A 13,875-nucleotide genomic window follows, 5' to 3' on the forward strand; every position below is an offset into this window, starting at 1 on the left:
TCAACAGATCATTTGTGGATAGTATGACCATATGTAGAGCAACTACAGATGGAATATCCGGACTATCCAAGTAGTAAAGTGTGACCGAGATTAATTGTTGATCTCTGCTGTGGAGGGCCAGAGAGTGGGAGGGGAGGGGAGGGGAGAGGAGAGGAGAGGAGAGGAGAGGAGAGGAGAGGAGAGGAGAGGAGAGGAGAGGAGAGGAGAGGAGAGGAGAGGAGAGGGGAGGAGATTGGGAAACACTATGACTTTCAGAGGGAAAAATAACCAGGGAACCATCCAATAGGAGGCTTGTCCACTGAGAAGAAGAGAGGGAGGGAGGGAGAGGAAGAGAGAGGTAAGGGTAAGAGAGACAGAGAGCATAGAGACAGAAAACTCTCAACTTGATAAAAGAGGGCAGGTACCATTGGCAGGTAAGACAATATTTGTTGTTTCTTTCCTCCAGGGGGGATGCTATTAGATGTGACACGCTCGATAACAGCATGTAAACAAAGCAAGACCAGGAGAGAGTGTGTGTGTCTTACAGTGTGTGAGGTGTATGTGGGACGAGGAGTGTGTGTTTGTGTGTGCGTGTCTTGGCAGAGAGGCGGACGTGAACAGAGCCTGACAGTGTGTGTTTCTATAGAGATGCTGAATGAGAGTGGTACTGTCCTCTCCTCCCAAAGAGAGAGCTTGCACTAGAGCGTTTGTTGTTTTCTCACAAAGCAGATTCTAGAACGCTGCTGCTCTGCGACATTCAGACAAATAGCGACACACCTATCAATTTCGTTCAGCTAAACATGCTGCTTTCTTGTTGCAAGTTGATGGAAGGGTAGTACTGGGTGGCAAAAAGACTGAACTGAAAGTGAAGTTATTTTTCACAGTCAGATTTAGGAAAACATTGCTTTGCTGTGTTTGGCTATATCACGCTACCCTCTACAGCTCTAAGCTTTAAATCAGATAGGGCTTGACAACTGTCCAGGTATCTGTCAAGACGTCTGTCTGTCTGCTAGGATTGGTAGGTCACTGTTATATACAGATTTTTGTTGATCAATGTCTTTGAAAAGAGAGGAGAAGCTTTCTGAAATTTCCAGAAACATCTCAGGAATGTTCATTCCTTCATAATGGTCTGTGGTCTGGACTGGTTCTGTTGAATTGGATATCTGTGTTTTTACACAGAAATAAAACTGTCAATTGAATTCATTATTGACAACATTTTTGGCTGCATGGGAAACATTGCTAAAACGGATCATTGTTGATCATACAACATTATCTGTTGTCTAACACTTGCTATAAAATATCTATATCATTCTGCCAAAACAAAGTTTCTTATTTAACATTGTGTGTGTTTTGGGTCATTGTCCTCTTGAAAAACAAATGATAGTCCTACTAAGCGCAAACCAGATGGGATGGCGTATTCCTGCAGGATGCTTCACGTTGGGAACCACACATGTGGAGATCATCCATTCACCTACTCTGCATCTCACAAAGACACGGCGGTTGGAAGCAAAAATCTCAAATTTGGACTCATCAGACCAAAGGACAGATTTCCACCGGTCTAATGTCCATTGTCCGTGTTTCTTGACCCAAGCAAGTCTCGTTTTCTTATTGCTGTCCTTTAGTAGTGGTTTCTTTGCAGCAGTTTGACCATGAAGACCTGATTCACGCAGTCTCCTCTAAACAGTTGATGTTGAGATGTGTCTATTACTTGAACTCTGAAGCATTTATTTGGGCTGCAATCTGAGGTGCAGTTAATACCAATTTCTAAATCTGGTAAATCAAATGAACTTATCCTCTGCAGCAGAGGTAACTCTGGGTCTTCCTTTCTTGTGGCAGTCCTCATGAGAACCAGTTTCATCATAGTTCTTGATGATTTTTGCGACTGCACTTGAAGAAACTTTAAAAGTTATTGAAGTTTCCGGATTGACTGACCTTAAATGTCTTGAAGTCGTTTCTCTTTGCTTATTTGAGCTGTTCTTGCCATAATATGGACTTGGTATTTTACCAAATAGGGCTATCTTCTGGATACCAACCCTACCTTGTCACAATACAACCGATTGGCTCAAACGCATTAAATTCCACAAATTTACTTTTAACAGGGCACACCTGTTAATTGAAATACATGCCAGGTGACCACCTCATGAAGCTGGTTGAGAGAAAGCCAAGAGTGTTCAAAGCTGTCATCAAGGCAAAGGGTGGCTACTTTAAAGAATCTGAAATATAAAACATATTTTGATTTGTTTAACACTTTTTTGGTTACTACATTATTCCATATGTGTTATTTCATCGTTTTGATGTCGTCACTATTATTCTACAATGTAGAAAATAGTAAAAATAAAGGAAAACCGTGGAATGAGTAGGTGTGTCCAAAATTTTGACTGGTACTGTATATACAGTGGGGAGAACAAGTATTTGATACACTGCCGATTTTGCAGGTTTTCCTACTTACAAAGCATGTAGAGGTCTGTCATTTTTATCATAGGTACACTTCAACTGTGAGAGACGGAATCTAAAACAAAAATCCAGAAAATCACATTGTATGATTTTTAAGTAATTAATTTGCATTTTATTGCATGACATAAGTATTTGATCACCTACCAACCAGTAAGAATTCCGGCTCTCACAGACCTGTTAGTTTTTCTTTAAGAAGCCCTCCTGTTCTCCACTCATTACCTGTATTAACTGCACCTGTTTGAACTCGTTACCTGTATAAAAGACACCTGTCCACACACTCAATCAAACAGACTCCAACCTCTCCACAATGGCCAAGACCAGAGAGCTGTGTAAGGACATCAGGGATAAATTGTAGACCTGTACAAGGCTGGGATGGGCTACAGGACAATAGCCAAGCAGCTTGGTGAGAAGGCAACAACTGTTGGCACAATTATTAGAAAATGGAAGAAGTTCAAGATGACGGTCAATCACCCTCGGTCTGGGGCTCCATGCAAGATCTCACCTCGTGGGGCATCAATGATCATGAGGAATGTGAGGGATCAGCCCAGAACTACACGGCAGGACCTGGTCAATGACCTGAAGAGAGCTGGGACCACAGTCTCAAAGAAAACCATTAGTAACACACTACGCCGTCATGGATTAAAATCCTGCAGCGCACGCAAGGTCCCCCTGCTCAAGCCAGCGCATGTCCAGGCCCGTCTGAAGTTTGCCAATGACCATCTGGATGATCCAGAGGAGGAATGGGAGAAGGTCATGTGGTCTGATGAGACAAAAATAGAGCTTTTTGCTCTAAACTCCACTCGCCGTGTTTGGAGGAATAGAAGGATGAGTACAACCCCAAGAACACCATCCCAACCGTGAAGCATGGAGGTGGAAACATCATTCTTTGGGGATGCTTTTCTGCAAAGGGGACAGGACGACTGCACCGTATTGAGGGGAGGATGGATGGGGCCATGTATCGCGAGATCTTGACCAACAACCTCCTTCCCTCAGTAAGAGCATTGAAGATGGGTCGTGGCTGGGTCTTCCAGCATGACAACGACCCGAAACACACAGCCAGGGCAACTAAGGAGTGGCTCCGTAAGAAGCATCTCAAGGTCCTGGAGTGGCCTAGCCAGTCTCCAGACCTGAACCCAATAGAAAATCTTTGGAGGGAGCCGAAAGTCCGTATTGCCCAGCGACAGCCCCGAAACCTGAAGGATCTGGAGAAGGTCTGTATGGAGGAGTGGGCCAAAATCCCTGCTGCAGTGTGTGCAAACCTGGTCAAGAACTACAGGAAACGTATGATCTCTGTAATTGCAAACTAAGGTTTCTGTACCAAATATTCAGTTCTGCTTTTCTGATGTATCAAATACTTATGTCATGCAATAAAATGCAAATTAATTACTTAAAAATCATACAATGTGATTTTCTGGATTTTTGTTTTAGATTCCGTCTCTCACAGTTGAAGTGTACCTATGATAAAAATGACAGACCTCTACATGCTTTGTAAGTAGGAAAACCTGCAAAATTGTCAGTGTATCAAATACTTGTTCTCCCCACTGTATATATATATATATATAAATATAAATATATACAGTGGGGCAAAAAGTATTTAGTCAGCCACCAATTGTGCAAGTTCTCCCACTTAAAAAGATGAGAGAGGCCTGTAATTTTCATCATAGGTACACTTCAACTATGACAGACAAAATTAGAAGAAAAAAAATCCAGAAAATCACATTGTAGGATTTTTTATATCTTGATGACTAACAACCCTAAGTCACAGACACATAGCTGTGACTGTAGTATAGATGTGCAGAACTCTGTCATCTCTCTCTTGTGTCTACCAACAGCCCTAACTCTCTGTCCTGAAGTCGTAACATCTGATTATAGCTGTTGGAGTTCTGGACTACTGAGAGAGGAAAAGTGAAATCACACTCTGGGCTGAGTGGCATTGCCAGGAACACGATTAGTTTGGGAGGAATGGAAGTTTAGAACTGTTTATCCTGGCCTGGACAGACTCTGGCTAGGAGAATAGTTTTGCAATGATTCTCAGCTATTTATCAGACTCAACAGAAGGCTTTCTCACAACAAACAAAGCACAGAAAAACACAGTCAATCCCACACTGTTGTAAGATGCTGATACTCACTGTTGTGAGTAGTCACTTGTTGTATCTTGGGAACTCTGTCAATTACTAACTAATGACCAACAACTGGTTTGATGTGGTCTCCTGTATGCTAGGTTGTAAGATTGCCAGAGAGAGAGAGTGAGAGAGACCAAGAGAAAAGAGAGGAAGACAGAGAGAGATGGAGAAATAGACTACTTAGGGTCCCCTGCTGGGCGTCTCAGAACTCCAGTCTCTCTGTTCCCCCTCTTTAGGATCCACTCACACTGGACCAAGTTCTCTATTCAATACGCATCTCAGAAGTTCAGCTTTACAGCGTGATTGAAAGGCAATGTTCCCGCTTTACCGTAGATTGCATTCACAGTAAATGCTGCACGTGTTGGCTCAATCTGAAATGACCTTAACATTTCTATCACGGGAATCTGTAATGCTGCAGGGATCCAGATTGAATAGAGCCCCAAAACATTAGCTCCCTCTTAAAACTCACCCCTCTCTCTCTCTCTCTCTCTCTCTCTCTCTCTCTCTCTCTCTCTCTCTCTCTCTCTCTCTCTCTCTCTCTCTCTCTCTCTCTCTCTCTCTCTCTCTCTCTCTCTCTCTCCTCTCTCTCTCTCTCTCTCTCTCTCTCTCTCTCTCTCTCTCTCTCTCTCTCTCTCTCTCTCTCTCTCTCTCTCTCTCTCTCTCTCTCTCTCTCTCTCTCTCTCTCTCTCTCTCTCTCTCTCTCTCTCTCTCTCTCTCTCTCTCTCTCTCTCTCTCTCTCTCTCTCTCTCTCTCTCTCTCTCATTTTTAACAGCTATAAAGGAAAAGCTAGTGCTTCACCCGGTAATTAATGAGAACCATGTCTGTGTGCTTCGCCTGCACAGGTCACTGCTCTCAACTCAGCCTTTATATAAGCAGATTACCAAACCCTGCAAAAGGCTAGAGGAAAACATTTACTGTAGTGGCTGCTAGCAAGTAATCCACTTTAAACTGTGATCACTTTTAAGGTTTAACAAACAACGCAATCATAACTCCCATTTAAACTGCATCATAAACGATTTAGAAACAAAGTCACACCAAATAAAGGGGCATATATAAAAGGTGCTTATATCTGGTTCTTTACCAAATGTCACATTTACCATAACATTTTGCCACAATCTCTTTTTCCTCCCTCCCACTCTCTGTCTCGGTCTCTCTGTCTTTCTGTCTCTATCTCTCTGTCTCTGGGTCTCGGTCTCTCTGTCTCTCTGTCTCTATCTCTCTGTCTCTGGGTCTCGGACTCTCTGTCTCTGGGTCTCTATGTCTCTGTCGCTATCTCTGGGTCTCTATCTCTATCTCTGTCTCTCTGTCTCTCTGTCTCTGGGTCTCTGGGTGTCTGTCTCTGGGTGTCTGTCTCTATCTCTGGGTCTCTATGTCTCTGTCTCTATCTCTGGGTCTCTATCTCTATCTCTGTCTCTCTGTCTCTCTGTCTCTGGGTCTCTGGGTGTCTGTCTCTGGGTGTCTGTCTCTATCTCTGGGTCTCTATCTCTCTGTCTCTATCTCTGGGTCTCTGTCTCTATCTCTGGGTCTCTATCTCTGGGTCTCTGTCTCTATCTCTGGGTCTCTATCTCTCTGTCTCTATCTCTGGGTCTCTGTCTCTCTGTCTCTATCTCTCTGTCTCTATCTCTGGGTCTCTATCTCTGGGTCTCTGTCTCTATCTCTGGGTCTCTGTCTCTATCTCTGGGTCTCTATCTCTCTGTCTCTATCTCTGGGTCTCTGTCTCTCTGTCTCTATCTCTCTGTCTCTCTGTCGCTCTGTCTCTATCTCTCTGTCTCTAGGTCTCTATCTCTCTGTCTCTAGGTCTCTATCTCTAGGTCTCTATCTCTCTGTCTCTCTGTCTCTGTCTCTCTATCTCTGGGTCTCGGTCTCTCTGTCTCTGGGTCTCTGTCTCTGGGTCTCTGGGTCTCTGGGTCTCTGTCTCTGGGTCTCTGGGTCTCTGTCTCTGGGTCTCTGTCTCTCTGTCTCTGTTTCTCTGTCTCTCTGTCGCTCGGTCTCTGTCTCTGGGTCTCTGTCTCTCTGTCGCTCGGTTTCTGTCTCTCTGTCAATTAAATTAATTTCAAAGTGGCTTTATTGCCATGGGAAACGTGTTGACATTGCCAAAACAACAATGACAAAAACCAACAAAGGGATTAAACAACACAAAGACAGAAACAATCAAACATTAACAGTAAACATTACTACACAAGCAAAAAGTTTCAAGAGAGTACAATGGGGGGGGGGGGGGGGGATTGTCACACATTTTGCTGCTGGGATTGATTTGTGTTCGAATTCTTTGTGGGTTTGTGTAATTTGAGGGAAATATGTGTCTCATATGGTCGTACATTTGACAGGGGGTTAGAAAGTGCAGCTCGGTTTTCAAGAAATGTTATGGACAGTGGTCACATATCTTGTCTTCTCTTGAGAGCCTGGTCTACCTATGGCAGCCACTCTCAATAGCAATGCTATGCTCACTGAGTCTGTACATAATCAAGGCTTTTCTTAGTTTTGAGTCAGTCACAGTGGTCAGGTATTCTGCACTGTGTACTCTCTGTTTAAGGCCAGGTAGCGTTCCAATTTTCTCCGTTTTTTTGATTGATTCTTTCCAATGTGTCAAGTAGTTCTCTTTTGGGGCGGAGCTAGCATGTTGGAGTGAACGGCGGTGTGTGAGAGGCTCCTGCAACTTTTTTGCGAAATAATCTAACTTAACCTACTTTATGATACTTTTTACAACAAACGTTTCTTTCTAATACAACATTGTAACTTTCTGTGTAAAAATGCCGAGTAATAAGCAACCAAAGGACAATAAATCCACATCGGAGGCCTACTCCACACCAAACAACGAGACAGACATGGCGGAAGGCACAGGCAACAACGTGACACTTACAGAACTTACCCGGGCTTTGGGAGAACTACGTGTTGCTTTAGCTGAGGATCTTAAGGCTACTATTGCTGAACTGGACACCAAAATCGAGAGCACCATTCGAACGGTCGCTTCGCAGGGCCAGAGTATTGTGGACCTTGAGAAAGCTTCTGAATTCAACGCTGGTAGGATCGACGAGTTAGAGAAGCTATGCTCGTCACTGCAGGATAGGGTGCAGAGGCTTTCTGTGAAAGTGGTCGACCTGGAGGGCCGTTCCAGACGTAATAACCTTCGCGTTGTTGGTCTGGCAGAGGGGGTTGAGGCGGGATCTCGCCCCACCGACTTCTCCGCCAAGCTATTGAAGGATGCAATGGGATCGGATGTTTTGGCTTCGGACCCCCAGCTGGACCGTGCACATCGCGCCCTTGTCCCAGTGTCTGGACCGGGCCAACGTCCTCGTCCAGTAATCATCTGTTGTCACAGTTTCAAGACCAAGGATCTTATCCTGCGCGAGGCCCGAATGAGGGGCAACCTGTTACATAAAGGGCACCCCTTCCGTGTCTATGAGGATTATGCGCCCGATGTGGCAAAGCACCGCGGCGACTACAGAGATGTCATGACCAAACTCTACAAACTCCATCTTCGCCCAGCCTTGCTCTTCCCTGCAAGACTAAGAATTACCCCGCCTTCCGGTGAGAAGATTTGGCTCTCCTCGGTTTTGGACGCAGAGAAGTTTATCCGGGAACATACGCCAATCCCCCGTACAGGTTAGAGTGCCTTGTCATTGTGTGTTAGGGTCTGCTCATGGAATCGAACCCATACTATACCATAACGGGTGAAACCGTATTGAACGGTCTCAACAAGGGCTACCGAACATGTAAGATGCTGTGGAGGGCGGTCAGAGCTCTCAGTTAAAGTCACTTTCATTCTGGCTGTGTTCAGAGCGATGCCTATTTGGGATGCCTTCCAGGTTTGATCATTGAAACTTTCGGATGAATATACTTATATTCCCCCATTTTTTTGTTTTGTTTCGTTATTTATTTTTCAATTCTTACATTTATTGTTATTACAATACCATTTATTTATTGCTTGCAGGGGACTGGGGGTGATGGTTGGGAAGGGGCAGACACAGACACCTGGATAGCAAGTTGATGTTTTGTGCATATGTATATATGTATGGGTGTGTGTGTGTATATGTATATATATTTTTTTAATATATATACTTTTATATGTATTTTTTGGGTGTGTGTGTGTATGTATGTATGTATGTATGTATGTATGTATGTATGTATGTATGTATGTATGTATGTATGTATGTATGTGTGTATGTATGTGTGTGTATATGTATGTATGTGTGTGTGTGTGTATGTGTATGTATATATATATAACCTTTTTATTTATTTATTTTCTGATTGGGGGGTACGTTTAATTTAGAAAAATTCTTGTTTCCGATCTAACCCACAATATGTAAATGTACTGCTGTCTATGTCGGTTGCTGATGGTTCATGTTTAGACCGGCATTGCTTAGCAATATAATCTTGTGATGCTATATCTTGCTTATCTCAGGGATTGACCCAAGATGACGCTTAAGTGCGCAATATGTTTAAGTTGCAACTTATTCTCTTTAGGTTTATTAGATGCTAATTGAACACTTTAATCGCGGGAGCCTCCTCAGTTCACATGTTAGTAGAAGTTCTAGGATAGTGAGAGGTGAACGTATAGTTGGGATTTTATTTTTGTTTTACCTCTTGTTCGAGGTCGCGCCGTGCTTTTTTGGCATCGGCCAGACAATGTGTTTATTATTTTTCTTTTTCTATTTTTTTCTCTCCTATTTGTGTATTCCTGTTAAAGGTGGGTTGATCGGGGGGGTAAATAGTGGGGAAAGTAGGGGAACAGGGTGGGAAGTAAAGGTGCTTGCAGGGGGGGAGGGGCTGGTTGGATACTGCTCGGGTGTAGCTGCTACATATGCTGATCGTGATGGTTTGGTGCGCTTTCTTACCTTTTTATTGAGTTACATGTTATGCAGGCCACCATAGGAACTACAAATGAGAGGGGGGCGGGGCTCACATTCACTTCCTGGAATGTCAAGGGTTTAAACGAACCAATTAAGAGAGGCAAGGTCCTAGCCCACTTGAAAGCACTCTCGTCTGATATTATATTTTTGCAAGAAACCCATCTGAAAAATAATTCTCATAGCAGACTTAAATGTAGGTGGGTGGGGCAAGTGTATCACTCTAACTTCTCTGCCAAAACGAGAGGCACAGCGATTCTGGTACGGAAAGGAATTCCCTTTCTACATAAAACCACTATTGTGGATAAAGAGGGTCGTTATGTGATCGTAATAGGAGAGATCCACTCTACTTCTGTAACTCTACTAAATATCTATGGGCCAAACATTGATAACCCCTCTTTTTTCAAAAGAGTCCTTGCCCTGATTCCAGATATCTCCCATACTAACCTGGTCATTGGAGGGGACCTTAACTGTGTGCTAGACCAATATTTGGACAGATCCTCTACCCGGCGAACCCCCACCTCCTATTCAAGTGAATTCTTGAATACCTACATAAAGAATTCTAACTTATTTGATATGGGTAGGGAATACTCCTTTTACTCTCATGTTCACAATGTTTATACTCGAATTGACTACTTTTTGGTTGATGCTAAACTACTCCCCTATACCTGTAATGTGAGGTATCATGATATTATAATCTCGGACCACAGTCCACTCACCTTCTCCCTGAGATTGGGTGACATCGTACCAAACGAGAGGGTCTGGAGGTTGAATCCTCAGCTTCTCACAGAACCAACATTCTGTGAACATCTTAAAGACCAAATTACATTTTTCTTTGATACCAACGACAACACAGAGACTTCCCCAGCATTATTGTGGGAAACACTTAAGGCTTATTTGAGAGGCTGTATCATCTCCTATCAGACTGCCAGGAGTAGGCAAAACAGGGGAAAATTGGTAGAACTGGAGGGACAAATTCACTTACTGGATAGGGAGAATGCTAGACATCCATCTATGGAGAAACATAAAAAAAATTACCTCTTTAAAATTTGAATATAATCAGATTCTCTCAGCTAAAATTGCTAAATCTTTTCTCTACGCCAAGCAAAAATATTTTGAGTTTGGTGACAAACCACACAAATTACTCGCCAGACAACTTCGAAAAAATGTGAGTGACCGAATGATTCACAAAGTTAAATCTGCATCTGGGGAATTACTCTCTTCCCCCAAAGACATCAATGACAGATTCCGTCAGTTTTATGAGACTCTATATACATCTAAAGCAGATCCTAACCCCTTAATTATGCAAAACTTTTTGGAGGACTGTAATCTTCCTGCCCTGAACCAGGAAGATTGTAACTTCCTGAATAAGGAAATATCTCTTGAAGAAATTCGAGAAACAATTAAATCTCTAAAGAGTGGCAAGACCCCGGGCCCAGATGGATACCCTAGTGAATTCTATAAAACATTCAGCAACATGCTCTCTCCCTACCTGCACAAAATGTTGGTTCAGGCCAAGGAGGATGGAGCTCTCCCATCTACATTGGATGAAGCATTCATTACAGTTATAAATAAGAAGGGTAAAGAGCCAGAAGAGGTAGGGTCATACAGACCAATATCCCTCCTTAATACAGACCAAAAGATTTTAGCAAAAACCCTGGCTAACAGGCTTAGCACTTTAATTGGCAAATTGGTCCATTCTGACCAGACCGGCTGTTACGGCTGTCGTCTTCCTCCTCTTCCTCGGACGAGGAGAGGAGAGAAGGATCGGTGGACCAATACGCAGCGAGGTAATTAGACATAAATTATATTTATTGAAACACAAAGACGAAATACGAAAACACTTGGAAATTACAAAATAACAAACACGACGTAGACAGACCTGAACATGGAACTTACATAACTACACGCAGAACTCACGAACAGGAACAGACTACATCAAACGAACGAACAGCCAAGACAGTCCCGTGTGGTGCACATACACAGACACGAAAGACACAGGAGACAATCACCCACAAACAAACAGTGAGAACAACCTACCTTAATATGACTCTCAATCAGAGGAAATGCCAAACACCTGCCTCTAATTGAGAGCCATACCAGGCAAGCCTTTAACCCAACATAGAAACACAACACATAGAAATGCCCACCCCGCTCACGCCCTGACCAATAAACACATACAAAACAAGAGAAAACAGGTCAGGAACGTGACATAACCCCCCCCTTAAGGTGCGAACGCCGGGCGCACCAGCACAAAGTCTAGGGGAGGGTCTGGGTGGGCATCTGACCACGGTGGTGGCTCAGGCTCCGGACGCTGTCCCCACACCACCATAGTCACTCCCCGCTTCTGTATCCCCCTCCCAATGACCACCCTCCAACTAAAACCACCTAAATGAAGGGGCAGCACCGGGATAAGGGCCAGCACCGGGATAAGGGGCAGCACCGGGATAAGGGGCAGCTCCGGGCTGAGGGACTCTGGCAGGTCCTGGCTGAGGGACTCTGGCAGGTCCTGGCTGAGGGACTCTGGCAGGTCCTGGCTGAGGGACTCTGGCAGGTCCTGGCTGAGGGACTCTGGCAGGTCCTGGCTGGACGGCTCTGGCAGGTCCTGGCTGGACGGCTCTGGCAGGTCCTGGCTGGACGGCTCTGGCAGGTCCTGGCTGGACGGCTCTGGCAGGTCCTGGCTGGACGGCTCTGGCTGATCCGGTCTGGCGGAAGGCTCTGGCTGATCCGGTCTGGCGGAAGGCTCTGGCTGATCCGGTCTGGCGGAAGGCTCTGGCTGATCCGGTCTGGCGGAAGGCTCTGGCTGATCCGGTCTGGCGGAAGGCTCTGGCTGATCCGGTCTGGCGGAAGGCTCTGGCTGATCCGGTCTGGCGGAAGGCTCTGGCTGATCCGGTCTGGCGGAAGGCTCTGGCTGATCCGGTCTGGCGGAAGGCTCTGTAGGCTCTTGGCAGACGGGCGGCTTTGCAGGCTCATGGCAGACGGGCAGCTTTGCAGGCTCATGGCAGACGGGCAGTTCAGGCGCCGTTGGGCAGACGGGCAGTTCAGGCGCCGCTGGGCAGACGGGCAGTTCAGGTGCCGCTGGGCAGACGGGCAGTTCAGGCGCCGCTGGGCAGACGGGCAGTTCAGGCGCCGCTGGGCAGACGGGCAGTTCTGTAGGGAGGAGACGGAGAGACAGCCTGGTGCGTGGTATAGGCACTGGCTGCGCTGGAGAGGAGGAAAGCTCTGACAGCGCTGGACAGGTGGGAGCAGCTGGAGAGAGAACCCGGAGAGACAGCCTGGTGCGGGGGGCTGCCACCGGTGGACTGGTACTTGGAGGTGGCACCGGGTATACCGGACCGTGAAGGAGGACACGTGCTCTTGAGCACCAAGCCTCCCCAACCTTACCAGGTTGAATGGTCCCCGTAGCCCTGCCAGTGCGGCGAGGTGGAATAACCCGCACTGGGCTATGCAGGCGAACCGGGGACACCACCTGTAAGGCTGGTGCCATGTACGCCGGCCCGAGGAGACGTACTGGAGGCCAGATACGTTGGGCCGGCTTCATGACATCCGGCTCGATGCCCAACCTAGCCCTCCCAGTGCGGCAAGGTGGAATAGCCCGCACTGGGCTAAGCACGCGTACTGGGGACACCGTGCGCTCCACCGCATAACACGGTGTCTGACCAGTACGACGCCCTCTCACTCCACGGTAAGCACGGGGAGTTGGCTCAGGTATCCTACCCGGCTTTGCCACACTCCTCGTGTGCCCCCCCCCCAAGAAATTTTTGGGTCTGACTCTCGGGCTCCCAACCGCGTCGCCGCGCTGCCTCCTCATACCAGCGCCTCTCTGCCTTCGCTGCCTCCAGCTCCGCCTTGGGACGGCGATATTCCCCTGGCTGAGCCCAGGGTCCTTTGCCGTCCAGGATCTCCTCCCATGTCCATGAGTCCTGGTTGCTCTGTTGAGCTCTCCCCCGCCGCTTGGTCCTAGTTAGGTGGGTGATTCTGTTACGGCTGTCGTCTTCCTCCTCGGACGAGGAGAGGAGAGAAGGATCGGTGGACCAATACGCAGCGAGGTAATTAGACATAAATGATATTTATTGAAACACAAAGACGAAATACGAAAACACTTGGAAATTACAAAATAACAAACACGACGTAGACAGACCTGAACATGGAACTTACATAACTACACGCAGAACTCACGAACAGGAACAGACTACATCAAACGAACGAACAGCCAAGACAGTCCCGTGTGGTGCACATACACAGACACGAAAGACACAGGAGACATTCACCCACAAACAAACAGTGAGAACAACCTACCTTAATATGACTCTCAATCAGAGGAAATGCCAAACACCTGCCTCTAATTGAGAGCCATACCAGGCAAGCCTTTAACCCAACATAGAAACACAACACATATAAATGCCCACCCCGCTCACGCCCTGACCAATAAACACATACAAAACAAGAGAAAACAGGTCAGGAACGTGACA

General features: G+C 46.1%; 1 protein-coding gene across 1 annotated transcript in view; it reads left to right on the plus strand.

Annotated features, from left to right (window-relative positions):
• The first annotated feature begins 277 nt into the window (after positions 1–277).
• prelp (proline/arginine-rich end leucine-rich repeat protein) overlaps positions 278–13,875 on the plus strand; it is a 20,187-nt gene continuing 6,589 nt past the window's right edge. The window contains exon 1 of the mRNA XM_071336183.1: positions 278–413. The gene's annotated coding sequence lies outside the window, so the exon portion shown is untranslated. The remainder of the gene's footprint in view (positions 414–13,875) is intronic.

The sequence above is a fragment of the Salvelinus alpinus genome, chromosome 12, assembly GCF_045679555.1.
Source record: "Salvelinus alpinus chromosome 12, SLU_Salpinus.1, whole genome shotgun sequence".
NCBI lineage: Eukaryota > Metazoa > Chordata > Actinopteri > Salmoniformes > Salmonidae > Salvelinus > Salvelinus alpinus.